The following is a 16,375-nucleotide window of genomic DNA, read 5'->3' on the forward strand; positions in this document are numbered from 1 at the left end:
TCCCCGTGTTCTCATTATCAGATACTATTTACAATTATTGCGTTCTGTTCCTTTGATAGTAACTACCGCGTACAGTCAGAGTGCCTTAGCTGCGGATACAAATTACAATAGTCCCTCTGGCAAGTTTTTCTATAATGCATTGTCTATACGTAAACAATCGTATTAACGATCAATATCCTAACCTTCAATATTTTCTTACCAGCATCGCGATATCGTATATCCCACGATATAAGAAATATAGACAATGCACCAGGTTAAAATGGCCGACGGTGAATTTCATATGTTGTAACGCACCGTGTATGCTCTGCACTATAACCGGTTCGTCACGAAAGTCAATAATTCTCAAAGGTATCACACACGCGACGCGTTGTGCATGCTAAAAAAGTTAGGTAAGATAAATAGGTTCGCGAAGGGCTGTACGCGAGGGGGTTGAATAGCGAAGCTGGGTTGTACCTGGTGGAAAAGGGGCAAAGGAGAGAACGTGGCAGACGGTGTAGGGGGCAAATAGTTACGACACAGAGAGAGACACCCTTTAGGATAGGCGAAAGACATATATGTATACGCGGTACAGACATATATATATATATATATTTATACAATATATACACAGTATAGTACTGTATACATATATACATAGGTATGCTTCATCATGCATATGAACGTATGCATATGTACGTGCACGCGCTTTACATAATATCGTTGCCATTGTAAAATGCAAAATGCGATATAGGAAAGCGTCGCGACGCAGTAAGCTGAGCCAGCCTTTCCTTGGGGCAGGTTCGCACTCGCGGCGAGTATCTCGTGCTTCGAGTGGAAGTTCTTGTCTCCTCATGTAAATCGACCCTACACGCCGCGATTGAGGACCTAAGTACATATTTTCGTATTCCACGGAAAAGCCGCCTATCCTCTTTGACGCCGGAGATATAATGTGTACCTACGGTATACGTGTCTATCTATGCCGACGCCCTGGCGAATCCTTCCACAGTGGTTACGAGCACGTCGCGCGGGACGCCACGATTATTTCGAACCCGTGCCCGCCGCCTCGTTATTACTCGCTCGTGAGCAGATAATACCCGGCCGCCCTGTATACCCAGCCTATTTTCACTCTGTATGTCGTATTCCATCCTATCCAGCATCTTCGTATCTCTCTTGCCGCATATCCCATATTATATGAAGTAGAGTTAAAAAAAAACAATATTTCGTTTCGATATAGAGTCTCCGATTTACCAATTTTTCATATTGTATCCACGCGATGCACCGACGTCTACGGGACGTCATTGAAATCTAGTCTAATACCAGTGAGACTTTTGATTTGCGAATTTCAGATTCATCTGCTGGGATTTTGCTTTCAACCAATATTACTCATTGACTTGCATTGCTATTGTACTATTTATGTACTGTATATATGTATAGATGCATTGAGGATAAGATGGATACGTTACCAGGAAATTTGGACGTTAATCTAAGGAATGGTGAGAAAATGTTGATTTTTCATTAGAATTTTCAGCTGTTAAAAAACCATTCCCATTCATCGGAGGGTCGTTTGACATCTGTCAAATGTGACTTGTGCACTTCTTGCGTGTAACCCTGCATCGCCCAGGAAACGTTTACGAGGAAGTTAAGGGCTAATCCCAGTTATAGTTACAGTCACTGGGTCGCGCTTAAACCGGCAGTGCTTAGGTAATACTCAATTCTGCATATGCGACTAATATACTCCTAGGATCACGTTTAATTATAAAGTGAAATTTTACAAAGGGGGAATCAATACCAGACAACGTGCATGTGTCACGTGGACGAGTTATTACTCCTCGAGAGTTCCATCAGGGAGCTGTCCCCGATAGACGTAAATGAAATTTTTCTCATCACCGGAGACAGGTATAATCGTTGATTAATACCGTTGATCCAATGAAAATCCGAGGTCGAAAGGTCGACTTATTTAAAAAAAAAACTATCCATAAATCACAAATACCTACAAACAAACGTCCCGGCACTAGTCATTGCGCAATGTGATAATTTACCTTTGGAATTTGCAAATTGAGGGATCAACAAAATTTACGAGATTCCCTGATGTTTACGATATCAAACGTGTAATTGGGTTAGCCGAGATTCCTGTCGTAACTTATTAAGGGATAATAGCGCACGAGGTCAGACGCCATTTTGAACCGAGAGACATGCCTATTAATACCAATCAATTTTTCACAATAACAATTAATTCGTCATTCGACACTTCAACGAGAGTTTAATGAGTATTAATTAGTAGAAAATAAACGTGACAATATGGCTCAATCGCAGCTTTGCGTAATGAAGATAAAAAATATATAATTGATATTATATAACCGTTACTTTCAATAGAACGCACATGGACTGAACGCAAACCAATCGTAACGTCCATTACGAGAATTAGGTAGTGGCGGACACAGTAGAATCGAATAGGGTGTATGTGAATTTATAAGGACTTCTCTTTTTGACAGTTTAAACGTCAAACGCTTTAATTAATTCTCCAAATCCGTTTTCTCTCACTCTATTCCATGCCCACGTTTGTACGCTAATGTCACGGCAGACCGAAAGTTCGCGTAGAGCTCATAACGTGACGAAGGGGCGCCACATTCGGCAAAGGGAGTATAGCGCGCAATGCTACAGCAAAGGCTACCTAGTCTACATCAACGGCTGTCAGGGCTACCTAGTCTACAGCAACTGTTGCCTAGTCTGCAGTAACATCAACCACAAGTCTGCAAAGATGAATAGTACGGTAGAAGACATATACTTAGAAATATCATACCCTTACTTAACCATGTATCTATATGCATATACCTTTACGTCTATCCACTTTCGCGACCTAGAACACCATCATAATACATAAGCGTGGATTATTTACTTGAGTTTTCGCAGTGGGACTTGTACCATTACTCGACTCTACATTTCTATTTAGACGTCAAGTCTTGTTTAATGGACGAAACGACGACTTAATGGTTAAATGCGATATACGATGTATCATGTAGGTACTACAAATATAAAAAAAACTTTATTCAGTTATAAATATATATAGCGACTATAGTCACTATGTCATAGCGCATTATTTATTTAATCTCAAGAATTCCAAGTTCAGGCAATACAATTAATTAGTATATTATGCCGTCGTACAATTCGATTTAAAGCTTCAATTTCTTTTATTATTCAAAATAACTTGCGAATTCCTAATTCCGGTTCTCGTTAAAGTGACAGCTTGCGGAGAGAATTAACCGACCTAGGCAATATGACGTCTGCATAGACGTCAAACGCATTAACTGTATTGATTCTACGATAATAGCTTAATCCATTTGGATTTACTGCCCGACGATTTGACAAGTGAAAAGAAAACATTATTTTTTCCTAATAATCTTCAGAGTTCTACGGTAAGTAAGAATGCGGCCCTGCATAAATGCGATAAAAATTTATCCGACGAATCCAACGATACGGGAGGTGGATTTTGATTTATCCAATAAAACAAAATAAATATTAAATATCGAAGTGTTGTTGGGTAGGGTGGTTTTAGGATTTCCGTACGAGGATACAGATTACAGTATACGGGATTGGGTTCATGCAGGAGCATTAATGGATGCAAGGGCACGCACCCTGTTAACCCTTGTTTGCATGGGTCCACGTATCAGGGTAGTTAGAAGGGGTGTCCCGACGCAGGTGAAGGTATAGATGCGAAGGTACTGTCATCCAAATACGATTTCCATGGAGACTATCATATCGATGATCACAGGTCAAAGGAGTCGATACTGATACTATCTTCGTACAGACGTACATATACACGTATCCCAATAGGATGACCTGCTTATGGCAAGGCTAGGTGGATGCGTATATAGATACTAGACGTACCATCCAGGGAAATAAATGTTAGCGGTGATAAGGGACACGGGAATGGTCCGCACAGAGACAGGACTCGGGTATCGTTCCGTCCTGGAGCGCTAATGAATTTGGAGAATCGATATCACAGCCCGCCAACTCGTACAAGGGCCCAAGCCACAGCCTTCTAGAGTCCTCGGTGACTCCTAGAGATCAAAGGAGCACCAAATGAGACCACGAATATGCGACTGCCGCGTGCACAACAATGACATAAAAAAAAATATGTAAACGTCGCAGCGAACCGAATCCAGCGTAAGTAACATAGTCGTAATACAGTCATTGTATATAACCCGGTCCGCGAGCCATTAACGTAATCTAGATGCCACGCGGATAAGGCGCAAATTGGCCCGATTATAATCTCTCGACACGCGGATTGATCGGGCACATCGGCCGGTCGCACAGGCTAGGCTATACCCACTAGCTACTCGGGAGAGAGAGCGTCGTATTCCCGTTCGACGTGGCGATCGATCAACCGGAAGGAGACCGTTCTAAAGGAATTTCCTGCCGGTCGGCCAGGCGAAATATCGCTTCGCCTTACGTTTTAAACGTTTACCATCACAACCGCCATCGACAGGACTCAGGAACACCCTTATACGCTATACACTACGTGTGCTATACGTATATACTATAGCTGCATTGTGCGCTGTATCTTGACAGGGGTCTTATATCTATACGGAAGTTCTGAGACAGGGAAAGAAAGAAAAAAAAAAAGGAAGAAAAGCCCAGAAGTACAGAGCGCGGAGGAGAGGGGGTCCTATCGTGCTCTTCTACTGGAAGAGATTGCAGCGCAGATTGCAGCTGTGTGTCTGGAGTATCCGGCGGCGCGCGAGGCACGCCTTGGAAATAATTGCGCCCTCGCCATCGCCATCGGTCAATACGAGACACACAAAGATAGAATAGCGGTGGCTTTACGTTGCTGGAAAGTGGTGGCGTTAGCGTGGAGGACGGGAGGGACCTCGAGGACCCGGAGGTGGATGGAGAAACCGTGGAGAGGGACTGGTGGAGAGCGCGAAAGGGTCGGAGGACGTGGGAGACGTCGGAGGAATAGTGAATGGGTGACGGGAGGGGTTGTGCGGAGAGGGTGGGTTTGGGGTGGGTGGACGCCAGGAGTGCAGCTAACAGATTCTATCTGCGGAATCAACGTCAGGTTAACGGTAATGTTTTTAGAACGTGGCGCGCTTACGGGGTTGGTCTAACTGGAATGGGGATGTGTTCCCTGCCCTACAACCTGGGCTGCTTGGTATCACTATACGTACAGTCTATATTCTCTATACTCCATAGTCTAACGGCAGAGGCCGAAGCAAGGTTGGCGCAGGCAGACATTGACCCCCTATTCGCTCTAGGGATGGCTGCTTCCCGCCGAAGAGAACGAGGGTTTGGAACGAGGGGAGCGTAGGAACCAGTGGCGTCTCCCAATCCTTTCCTACCCTGCGCTATGCCCTTGCACTATTCCACTCTCTATACTCTACTCCATGAGTTTCCACTGGCTCTTCATTCCCCGTACCTCAACCAAGCCCCCTCTTCTACTACTACTACTTCAGATACCACTCAACCTGCGCTAGGAGTCTTAAACTCGCGTCATATCATATTTAGCGATTCACCCTCTTTTCATTAAGGACGTTAATGATGGTTACTAGCAGTTATGCCACGGTAGGGGAATCACTGAGGCTTGGCTAATTTACCGGAAATACTTGCTCGATCAACGGGATGCGATCGTCTAATGACGCAGATTTTAATTGTCGACTCGAACTTCACTGATCATTCGTTATGTTTAATGGGGAAAGGGATATACGAGGGAGAGATAGTATCTGTGGTCTGCGTTTTTTTATTTTTCAGTTATAACGGATGTTCCAAATGAAAGCAGACAGTGTAGGTAATTTAATCGGCGTAGATCTTTTTAGCTAAGCTATCAGGTACGTTATAACGTACGTATAGACTTTTCTGAGCTTTTTCACTCTTCCTATAGAGATACGTGTTTTTCACTGAGAAGTCAATTAAATTTTACGACTGGCTGTAATCCATAAGTGTATTCGTTCAATTTACAGATAGCAGTTCGAAACTACTGAAGTTTGGAAGCTATCCATGAAAACTTTACGTCTATGTAATATCGAGAATGACTCAATTGCGTGCCAATAATCTGGTAATATCAAAAGCGTCTAAAGACGAAATAATTCCCTCTTTTCTTTGTATCGGCTATTCAGTTCGAAATTACAAGCCCATCAAATCACGAGGAACGTATTCAGAGCTGATCATATTTAGGGGTAGATACTATGCTCCACAGTGACGATAATACAATATAATATACGTAACAAAAAAAGACACGTGCACGACATTCATAAACAAACAAAAATTTCCTGTAAAAAATCACGTTGAAACCAAGAAAAATCACAGAGGAAGCAAATAAGCTTGAGTGGAAAAAAAAATAACAAAGAATTTCAAAGAATCAATTAAAAAGAAGAACGAGGGTACGTCCTCTTGTGAAAGACCGCTTACAGAAATACTTGAGCAAGTTATAATTAGTTCCGCAGTTTAGTATTAATTTCATTCTCTGGCACAAGGGTGCGCACGTGGTACTTATATCGAGATTTTTTATCTTCGCATTCTTACGAATTTTCCTTCGTCCCTTGGCAAGTATTTTTGATCAAATGAAAAAAGAAATCCCACGTGTGCCAGTAGCTACCCCATATCGTGTAGGGCGGCGTGTACGTATAAGCTGCCATCTAAGAACATACAGTCCCCTGATGTCGCTTATAGCACCAATGGTAACCTTCGAATGACGTCGGAGCGTTCTTTTCTTTTTCCTTTGCTTTGCTTTTTTTGTTCTTTTTTTTTTATTTCATTCACCCTCGTACCTCACGTATCCGTAAACACGTCGCGACGAAATCAATATAGCCGTCGGTGAGATATGAAAATCCATGTACCCATATGTATAATATAAGTATGTACCGTAGATAAGTATGGTGTACGAGTCGTTTGGCGAAACGATGTATCTTGGCACGATAAAGATAGCAGCCATGTAAACGGTTAAAGTCACCGATAACAATAACGCGTCGTTGCGTTGAATATCGTGTTGAAGCTGAACACGCATGATGACACTTTCGATATTATATTGTCGAGCATGCATAAAATAGTTCTGGATATACAGGGTGAGTCGTTTAACTTGGCACAAACTATTATCTCGAAATGGAAGCATTTTACGAAAAAAAATTTTTCGAACAAATTTCGTTTGGTTTTGAGAGGGGAAAAAATGCAGTGCCGTTATTTTTTATTCGCGGCGGTTTTCAAGGATTTTTCAAGGTCAACCTTATTTTTTTAAAATGAGAACCCATATTTTTATTCCAGACTGTTATGCTATATAAAAATCCAATTAACTTTTGTCTGAAACATTTTTTAATACGACCAGTATTTTCAATGTTATTTCAACATCAAGCGTAGACCCCGGGATTGTTAATAAGTATAGCGAGTTTGTAGATACGAAAATTGGAGGAGAAGAAGAAAGTTAATCAATGTTTTTTTCTTGCGTAAATAACCTATTTATTGTTAATATTTCCAAATAATATTATAATAAATATTCAAAATGGTGTCCTTCAACATCAATGCATTTTTGTACTCTCTTAAACTAGAAAAAAGCCTTAGTTAATTTTTTCTTCTTTTGTTGAAAATACTGGTCCTATTAAAAAATGTTTCAGACAAAAGTTAATTGGTTTTTGTACATCATAACAATCTGCAATAAAAAATATGGGTTCCCATTTAAAAATGCCAAGTTAACCTTCGATGGACCTTGAAAACCGCCGCGATTAAATATAACGATACAGCACTTTCTTTACCCCTCGAAACCAAACAAAATTTGTTCGAACATTTTTTTCGTAAAATGCTTCCTTTCCAAGATATTCGTTTGTGTTAAGTTAAACGACTCCTGTATAACAAGAAGCATTGCGTATATTTTCTCCGAGACACAAGATCATCGATAACAGCGTGTTAATCGTAAAAATTCAAATTTGGTAAAAAAATTTACGAAGTATATTTTAATAAATTTGAATGTTTTTTTCAAAATTTCACTTACTTTTTTTTCATGTATTTTCTACAACTTGCTATCTCGATACCTTATCTTCCCTTTTATCTCGCGCGAATTCATTCCCAATACCCAAAACCCTTATCTACAGAATTTTTCCAGCGACGTTATAGGGAGAAGCATATAGAACGAAACGAAAAATTCATTTCCCCCGGAAATAGGATGAACGCGAATTTCGCAGCAGGGATGCTGTGTGGGTGCAACGAGTGCAGAGGATCTCTCAGTTCTCCTCCTGGTTCGCTTAATAGATTTATTAGCTCCGACTTTTCTATCCTTTCCAGCTGCACCGTCATTCCGATTTAAATCCCGGCTACAATTCCAGACATGTATAAAATCCACCAGGGTCTGAATATGCTTTTAAATAAAATATTTTTTTTTATTACGAGTAAACTAGTTGGTCTGTCCGGGTTTAGTGTTACCTCGTGAAAAATGAAAGGGGATGATTTTTTTTCTAATAATCTGTCAGACTAATATACCTCGTCGACTTGACGTGTAACGCAGGGTGAAAAAATTGTGTCCTCTAGTAGAGCATGGGGCGTATATAGTGTGATCCGTCTCCGTTGAACTCGTTGCAGAAATCTCACCAGCGAGGACGACAAACAGGCCCCGTAGATTGTAGTTCACCGCAGTTGATTTTATCATTCGCGTGTATAATCGGGTATTTCACTCACCACACATCAGCCGTATAAGATATCGTAACGCGACGCACGACATAACATTGGGCCGAGGGTCCGATATTTATTGGCACCCTACCATCGCGCCCGTTACGGACCGACTGAAAACGCGAGGTCTCCGTCGTTTGAGGTTATGTCGGAGCCTCGGGGGTTGCAGGGTGGCCAAAGCCGGGGGGTGGAATCGTGGTTCGCCGGTGACTGCCGTCGTTCGCCCACCGGCTAAACCAACCCCTAGAATCGCGCATGCGTCCAGTCACCTCAACTTCATCCCTCACCCACCAGCATCACGAGCAACCATCCCTACCGCGTAGCTCGACTCTTTCGTCCTGCATTAACCTAACCTATCCTTATAGCCCTTTGCGTTTAATGCACCCGTTCCGTTCGCAAAATTCAAGTATTTACGTCTAAATAATCCCAGTCCTATTTAATGGCACTAGGATTTGACCTCGAAGATTTCTGCCAAGAGAAAGGTAAAATAGGTTAGGTATAATCAATCGGGCTTCCAGACGTCTTTCAAGGGGATTCCTGATGTAATTGTCAATGGTAGGAGCACGGTCGGAAAACTTTCGGGATCGAAGAGACGCGCAAGAAAGAGAGATTGAAAGGTTCAAAAGCGTGCTTGGGATTTAGCATGGCAAAGTCAGTACGTAGAAAATCGCGCTAACGCATTTTGAAGCTGTTGAAAAAACACGTCTAAACATGTTCCAGAATTGAATAATATAAACGACGGTGCGACCTTAAAGACTTGACATATTTTGACCCCCTCGATCTTCGATGCGATAGTACAAATCTCTATTTTCCTCTCTCTCTCTCTCTCTCTCCCAACCCTCTCCCTCTCCCTCTCCCTCATCCCCTCCCTCCCCCTGTCCTTCCTCACTCGCAATCTACTCACTCTTTTTCATTGGATCCTCTTCCTGACCATCCTACCGGTCAAACTGTGTCCCGAATAATATCAACCGACTGCGAAAAAGCTACCAGGCGCGCTTGCACGCACCGACGCATCGATGACCCAAATCAGGAATTTATTAAAACCGCGATAGATAAAAGTTATCCAGTGAAAAATAGAGAAACCCGTGAGATCGTGTCTAGTGATAAGTAAGTGATCTCGGATAGGAGGCGGACGAGCGTTGGCTGCCAGCACTTCCACCAGCACTACCACTTGTACATAAGAATTCTTCGTACGATGGGATATCTATCCTTGCGACCCGACGAGTATACTTATAGATACCAAGGTACATCCAGCCCAAGTTGAACTATAGCTAGCGATAGCGAGACGTAGTGGCCCACGGCGCCATAGACCAGCTCAGGTTTACCCTAGACCAGATAAGTCGACTTTACCGTCGTGCCCGGAGGACCGAATCTACGATGCAGATCATCGCTCGAAGAACTTCTATTATTTATCTCAATCCCAAAGAACACGGCTGCCATCAACCTAAACAGACCAACCTCAACTCAGGACACATAAAGGCTGATCGACACACCCATCAGCTACTACCTGCTGCAACAAACTTCTCCAGTCAAAGTTTCCGGGAATGAAAATGCAGGCTGCACTTTGAGGGCAGATACAAGTGCATTCAGAAGCGAGTAAGACGGACCTGAAGGAGAAGCAAGAAATGAGGAAGAGATAATGGGAAGAACTGATGCTCTAGCGTCTGCAAGGACCACCAGGAACATTGATTCTCGTAGCAGCGTTGGTCGTGTGCAAAGGATTCTAGGATCCTACGTGGGTAAGGATTGCAAGGAGCAACACCAGAAAAAGTAATGACGAAGAGACGGGAGAGAAAACCAATGAGGATAAGAAAACAAGGATGAGGGTATAAGGACCCAGGACCTAGGGCGAGTCTGAAAGGTGGTGGGGTTTGATCGTTTACCAGTAGCGAGGTGGATGCAAGAAGACGAAGACGAGATGGAAGAAGAAGAAGATGGAGGAGGGAAAAGACACGAAAGAGGAAATGGGAAAATGAGATGAACCGTGAATAATTATGTATTGCTCTTAATGCTTTATGGTTTACAAGGAGGGAGCAGGAAGTTCGAAGAATATTAATGTCAAAGGTGCTTTCTTCATTTTACCTTGGTACCGGTTCTTATTTATACCGTCAGCGACGAAGACGACGATGCGTTGTCGGCACTGGGATCAAAAGATTCGTAAAAGATTCAATAGCTTTTTTTTTCTCCGCAAACCACTTCAATCGGAACAAACCGTGTGACGGTATGAAATCGATAATCAAATTTCCAAAGCTATTTCATATAGCGTATCCTACAATTAACCATCCTCTACTTATACGACTTAATTATACATGTAGTGGATGATTTAAAAAAAATGCCATCAATCACCACAGATTTTAACAAGGTCCTTTATTGGACCCCAACGGAATCAACGAGTCTGAAGATATTTTTCACGAAAAAGTAAATATATCTGTCAAACGTATTTACGACGTTGAATAATATTTGAATATCAAAATCATCCTGTAACCTGAATGATATAAAACTATGTTATAATTCAACGAAGTATATTATTATTTAAACAAATATTCCAATAGTGAAGTATCTTTTGAAGTTTAAAGGATATCACGGACCACGTGAGCCGGTTATCACAGTATCCAAGAGCAGGAAACTTTGATAAGATACGCTTTGCTTATTCCATAGACATCTAAGGATGTTGAGCAAGGCACATATTCTCAAAGATAACACACGCCGCATAATTAGTTAGATAATGATCGCACTGATATTATCCGGCGTCTACTGCCTCTCTAACCGTTTTATCCAATTAAGACTTGCTACCTTGCTTATCGCCGTAAACCTTATTACTTGTATGTCAGTGGGAACGCTTTGATAGCAGCTAACACTGTCTATATATAATCTATATTTTGTGACGTGGTAAATTTTACCCCGTCAGGTCCTCGGCGGGAACTGTAGTAGTACGCGGGAAAACGCGAATTTAGAGAAGAATCCAGGCAAGATCCCACCACCTCAAGAGCCAGCACTGTTGCGAATTTGCTGTTTCTGATTCTGTTGTTTTATTTTTCGCGGGCTTACCCAATTTCGAGAAGAACCAGCGAGGGATCATCGACGTGGGAGGAACGAGGACGAATCACCTCGCGACTAGGGTCAACTCTACGCACGATATCACCAGAGCTACATGAACTGGTCTACGCGTACCGAGTAACTAGCACGGAGCTATTACTCATCCTGCGTGACGGAGACCTACGAACTACGGAGCACCTGCAACGCACAACAACCCCTGAAGGAGGCCCACCGCTATCGACAACAGGAACGAAGACTCGCGAACTGGGAATCCGGGGACGCCTGGTGAACAGTTGCGAATTCCTATGCGACCTAGGAGCCCATCGCGGCACAGCCTGTTATCGCTGTTCCCGAATTGTATGAATTGTCGCGAAGACGCATTTTGAATTGTAGCGCGTGGTGCCACATTGGAGATTTCTGATCGAGGCCGAAGTGGTTGCGAATAAGGAGAGGATGATTGTCTCCGGTGCTGCCGATTACGATTGAGAGGGAAGGCTAATTCCTTCTTCTTGCCTGGACTGTCGACGATGCAAGTCGTGTTTTTGAGCCGTTTCGGTTTTCGGGGGTTAAAGTCTTAGGAGAATCAGGACGTTGTCCGAGGCCGCGTTAACGGGCCAAATTGCCGGAATGAAGAGGCTTAGAGATTTTGGTAAGCGAGTTGTTGTTTTGTGAGCGACGAAATCTCGTAATACCCCGCGTTTTGTACGTTTTCGGATGGTGCCTGTGGGCACGTGGGAGAAGTTCCCACGTGTAGAATCGCGTTCGTTTAGGGTACGAGATTCCGACGACCTGCAAGGGACTGTGTTCGCGTAAATGTGTTGCCCATCGTGGAAATATTTATTCGCGTTATTGTGAATCGATTTGAGTATGCCTGTGTGCGAATGATTGGTTTCCTCGGCAAGGGTTGAGTGTTTAATCTCCGAAATACGTTGTATCGCGTTCAAGTTAGGGACGTGTTGCCGAGAGACACGAAAAGGTCCTTGAGGTCGTGTTTTGGATGTGTCGCGCTTAGATCGCGTTATATTGTAGAATCGACTCATGCATTGAAATTGTATGTTTATAAAAAGTATATCGAATTGTTCGAAAGTATTTATTGAATTTGAAAATGTGAAAATTTTATCGGACTGTACAACAGTATTTATTGACTTGTATGAATTTGCCTGCGCAACAATTTTTTGTAGGAATTTATTATGACATTAATTAGAAATGAAAATGTCATCATTTTTGGCACTTTAGACCCTCACCATTTTTTGTGAATCACTTTTGTGTTTTAGTCGCGATCTTATTGGGTCTGCTACTTATTTTCGAAATCGTTGAATTTGAAAGTTTTGTACACGCGTGGTCGCGTTAGAAGTTGACGCATGAAATAAAGACCGATTTTGTTATTGTTGACCCAAACAGCCGATGTATTATTTTTGTTGGAGCTGTCCTTGATTTCGAAGATTCCCGACGCCTTCGCGTAGCTGAGTTAGCCAAGAGAAGCACGAACGACCGAATTGATCAGAACGGATACGTGATTTCCGTTTGGAATCTGGCGCCCAACAACAGGATTGTTAGAGTTTAGGATATGTGAGTTGTGCGCTGTTCAGTCTCACGTCTCCCGACAAGGCTCGATCGTAAAAATACGTCACAATATATATCCCACCCCATCTATAATATATACATATATATAAACTTGACGTTAGACTAATCGGAGATGATTTCGATATATTATATATGTATATATATACTATAATATAATTATATACAAAGCTAGTCAGTACAAACGCACCAGCTGAAGTTGGGCCCAAGTGGCAGACACGGCAGCGTGGGCCTTTCCAAAAAATGGCATAAACGCACACTGACAGTTCGCATAAGTTATGTTGTTGAAATATTTCAATAGCTAGGTTACCTAAATAATAAATTAATATTGTAAACGCAAAATGTAATATCAGTCAACATTTATTTTTACAACAAATTGCAATAACAATCAAATCTGCAAACAGGTAGTTATTCAGAATCGTTTGTACCCGTTTGTACTGCCTTCGTTTTTTTCCATGGTCCATAGAGTCTAGTGTACAAGTGCTCGTAAGTTGTTTATAACGTTTGTACATGTTGAGTGCGTACACACTTATGTAGACATCGATTATATGCATGTAACCACATTGGCATATGTAGTTAAGACGAATATATCAATCTACAAAGTAGAACAGTGACAGTTTAGTCGGACCCCATTTGACAATATACGAGGGGATAGTACGAAAGAAAGAAAGTGTAATAGTTAATCGGTATGGTTTTTTGACAGTTCGCAAATAATGCAGCCCTAAGCAAATCACACGTGGTTTACAGTAAAATAACGTAAACACATACTAAAATAAGAAAATAAAATATTTTTAATTAAAAACCGTGCATACGTTTTTTCGTAACAAAAATTTGGTACAATGAAATCTATGTCTTGCTAGAGACCTCATTATTTTCAATGTGTAAAAAAAAATACATCGAACTCGTGGACCGAATGTACATACAAACTTGTATCTGCGATAGGTTACCATGGAAGTTACAGCTCGAATGAAGTTGGGTATTATATTCCACTTGTATGTACACTAGACTCTATGGAGCATGGAAGAAACTAAAGGCGGTACTAACGGGTACAAACGATTCTGACTGAGTTCCCCTTTGCAGATTTCAGCTAGCTCAAAAAATGACGGAGTTACCCTCTTAACAAATTTTAAATATCCTGTATCTCCATATCTCTTGGGGTACAAATGAAATGAAGAGTGGTGCAAACAGGTACAAACAGCTCTAAATATATTCCTGCAAATAGAATTTAATTTACTCAAAGTCGGATGCTAGCGGTCCCCCCCCCCCCCCCTAATTCCGATCTTTTTGAGGTACAAACGAAAATCAAAGTTGAACAAAGAGGTACGAATGGGGTACAATCGAATCGCGTTTTGAAAATTAAAATATTTTGAAATCGGGTGCTGGTTCACATAGGTCCCAGAAGAGGCTTACCAGAAAATGATGGAGAATCTGAAGACCTTTTGCTTGTTCAGTTTTCTTGTCTTCATCCCTCCCTTAGTCAATGGTAGAAGGATTTTATTAATTATTTCGGTAACCTAACTTTTGAAATATTTTAATAACCTAACTTATTGCTATGGGAACTGCCAGTGTAATCTAATGCGAATCAGTCACCGTGAGCTGGACCTAGCTGTCATTTTTTGGAGAAGCCACGCTGCCATGTCACCCACTTAGGTTTGATGCATTTGTACTGGCTAATTCTGTATAATATATGTATATATTATGTGCGCTTCAATTTTTTTAATGTGTTTATTTTTTCATGCTTACAAGAACGAAGCATATGCGAAAATCATTATCCTATTTAAAGAAGAAAAAAAAAGAGATGCAGGCCCTCGAAAGGATTATACGCATCAAAAAGGAAATACGAAATGTGAATTAAAAAAATAATCATTTTCAGGACATTATTTTTGACCACTAACTAATTTAGAGACAACGATTTCACCTCAGCAGAAAGAATCTTTTAGGAAAATTCCCCGGAAGTCACGTTAGCAGATAAGATTTTATATCCGAATATTATTATATCCAAAGATTACATTTTGTGTGTATTTAAACTCAAACTAGCCTTGTGATTGAATTTTCTGGCAATATTTTTGAAGACATACCCCAAAATGACAAATTCACGGTTTCTTGAAATCGGCTGATTGCTTGAGGGAGTATATTTCGCGACGAGTTCTCAAATGAGCCCATAAACGAGTACTTTTGCGAGGTCCGACCCCGAAGCAGCCACAAGTCTTTAGAGTATTCGATTTATTGAAGTAATTGTTCCCGCAGTAGCCCTTAAGAAACACACACACATGCGTGTGTATGTGTGGGTGTAGAGAGGCTGAGAGAGAGAGAGAGAGAGAGAGAGAGAGAGAGAGAGAGAGAGAGAGAGAGAGAGAGAGAGTATATAGAGCTTTGTACGCGTTTCTAAGACTGGTCCAGATTTTCTCTCTACACGCTAATAAAAAAACGGCAGCAGCACTGGCCCAATGATGAATGCACTCGGGGCATTGCTGCATCCAGCCTGTAATATCCATTGATTCCGTCCCTGTATGGAATGCACGGGATGCAATTCTCTAAGGTGTCCAATCTGAAGCTGGTATAACCTTATCTTTTCTCTCTCTTTCTCCTGCTCTCTCCTGCTCTCTACTTCACTCAGTCTCGTCTCTGACCAAGAAAAAAAACCCTATAAGACGTTACACAAGGCCCCGGATGCTCGAACCGCGAAACTTCGTATCCCAAAGCGGCGGCCTCGTTTTCTTTAGTGTCCGACGAACTATTGCCAAAGAAGTTTTAAACGTGGCTTTAAGTCTTCACGATGATAAATGAGTACGAAAATCTCAAACTAATCTCCCCCGCGCGCGAAAACATTATTCAAAGTAAAATTTGCCCTGGCAAATTTATGCCCAACTCTTGGGCTACGCGAATAATCTGAAAGAGCGAGAGCGAAAACATTTCCGGCCAATCATCTTCCGGTGAGATCCCTTCAGACCGGTGATGACTGAAAGGGCGAAAAAGGTTGCAGATTAATTTTTCCTGTTGAAATAAAAAATTTCGTCTACCTATCTCTGTCACGTGATATCATTTAATAGATCCCGTGCGACGTCCGTCAGTGTCCGTTAACTGCCTCCCATCGGCTAAAATCGATCGAAACATCGACATGGGTATTTATGTA

At 41.7% G+C, this 16,375-nt stretch overlaps 1 protein-coding gene across 1 annotated transcript in view; it reads right to left on the reverse strand.

Moving 5' to 3' along the window:
* LOC107271703 overlaps nt 1-8,818 on the reverse strand; it is a 112,320-nt gene extending 103,502 nt beyond the window's left edge. Inside the window, exon 1 of the mRNA XM_015748005.2 lies at nt 8,440-8,818. The gene's annotated coding sequence lies outside the window, so the exon portion shown is untranslated. The remainder of the gene's footprint in view (nt 1-8,439) is intronic.
* Nucleotides 8,819-16,375: the final 7,557 nt, after the last annotated feature.

Source organism: Cephus cinctus, unplaced genomic scaffold (assembly GCF_000341935.2).
Source record: "Cephus cinctus unplaced genomic scaffold, Ccin1 Ccin1_scaffold0080, whole genome shotgun sequence".
In the NCBI taxonomy this organism is placed as follows: Eukaryota; Metazoa; Arthropoda; class Insecta; order Hymenoptera; family Cephidae; genus Cephus; species Cephus cinctus.